Raw genomic sequence first — 1,664 nt, forward strand, 5'->3', positions numbered from 1 at the left:
CCCGTTTAAAGCCCGTCAAAGTCACTCCCGTTTAAAGCCCGTCAACATCCCGCCCGTTTAACCGTGTGCCCGTTTATAATAAAGATGCCCGTGAGCCCGTTTATTTTTTTTTTTTCTAAGTACAATTCTAAAATATTGTTTTTTGTAAGAGTTTTTGATTCCTGGTTAAAATGACTAATTTTTGAGTTTTTCCTGTGTATCTCATAGCTCTACATGACACAACAATAATAAACAAATCTCAAATGAACTAGATAGTGCACAATCTCAATAAAAATAGTTTTGCATCAAGCTTGTGTTTGAAATAAAAACATCAAAAACAACAAAACAGTTTTGCATCTCTGTTTCTCCCTCCCCCATTGCATTTTCCATATTCAAAGCATCTTCTTCATTCATGTCCATGTATTCCCTTTGAGCATCAAGGATTGCTATTGTATTAAGAGACTCCAAATCCATCCTGCAAATAGAAAAAAAAATGTTAAATAAGACTTTCTTCCACATATGCTTTAATTCGTTTGATACAGAAACATCTTTGATACAGAAACATCTTTGATACAAAAACAATAACAAACCAAACATCTTTCTCTCAGTGAGATCACACGTAACCACATTATCACAGATTGGGAAACTCCACGCCATTTGCCTAGGTTATAGAGCCAAAAACAAAGAAACAGAGAAGAGCAACAACACAGAGAAGATCAACAACACAGATTCTATGTAAGCAAACACAGAACAATACAAAGAGTATTTTAATAAGTAATCTGGTTGAACACACACAATTCAAAAAAAAAAAAAGTAATTAACTTCACAGATCCAGCAAGAGTCCATAATTAAGTTCAACACCAAGCAAGCTAACGTATACTTTAAATTAAGGTAAGCTACCATTCTTCAGCAACTCGGTTGTACAGAGAAATAAGAATCTGAATATACATAAACTTAAGGTAAGCAAACACAGAACAATACAAAGATGTCTGTCACTGGTTTTAGTTTTTTGCTAACCTGAGACCAAGCTTCTGCAATGAACTCAAGCTGCTGTACGGTTGCTACTTAGATCCGGAATCTGGCAAACATAGTCAAGAGATGTCAATGCAATTTATTAAATGAGTACTGGATACAGAGTTTCATTTAAATCCCAGAGAGTCTTACCTGAGCGAGAGAGAGAAAGGTCGCCGGAGAGAGAAGAGGTCGCCGGAGAGAGAGCGCCTGAGAGAAACTGAGAAAGAAAGAGAAGGCGCCAGAGACTGAAAGAGAGAAAGAGGTTTCTCTTAATGAAGAAAACGAAGAGACCCACCACAGATTCAAGAAAACGAAAGAGGTTTCTCAATTTGGATTCATGTTTTGAGATTCATCTACACAGAGAGGAGAGACGAGAGAGATGGCAAAGATTAGTTTTGAGATAAGTGAACCTAAGATAAAACTACGTAGTTTCACATATTCTGAAGAAAAAAAAAATTAATGGGCACCCTTTTATTCACGGGTAGAGCCCGTTTAATAAACATTTTTAAGGGGCGGCCCGTGATGAACCCGTTATGACATTTTTATATATAAACGGGTACGGGTTCCGCCCGTTTAAATAAAGCCCGTCAAGCCCGCGGGCTTCGAGCCCGTTTAAACATCCCTACTTGGAACCACTAATCAGTGGATAATAACCAGGAAGTTGAATAAAT

At 37.3% G+C, this 1,664-nt stretch overlaps 1 long non-coding RNA gene across 1 annotated transcript; it reads right to left on the reverse strand.

Moving 5' to 3' along the window:
• Positions 1-225: 225 nt before the first annotated feature.
• LOC130507823 (uncharacterized) lies at positions 226-1,535 on the reverse strand. Its single transcript, XR_008942448.1, has 3 exons — positions 1,144-1,535; positions 997-1,057; positions 226-454 (listed from the first exon to the last, which is right to left on the reverse strand). It is a non-coding gene; the product is annotated as an uncharacterized LOC130507823 (long non-coding RNA).
• Between the last annotated feature and the right edge of the window lie 129 nt (positions 1,536-1,664).

Source organism: Raphanus sativus, unplaced genomic scaffold (assembly GCF_000801105.2).
Source record: "Raphanus sativus cultivar WK10039 unplaced genomic scaffold, ASM80110v3 Scaffold6115, whole genome shotgun sequence".
In the NCBI taxonomy this organism is placed as follows: Eukaryota; Viridiplantae; Streptophyta; class Magnoliopsida; order Brassicales; family Brassicaceae; genus Raphanus; species Raphanus sativus.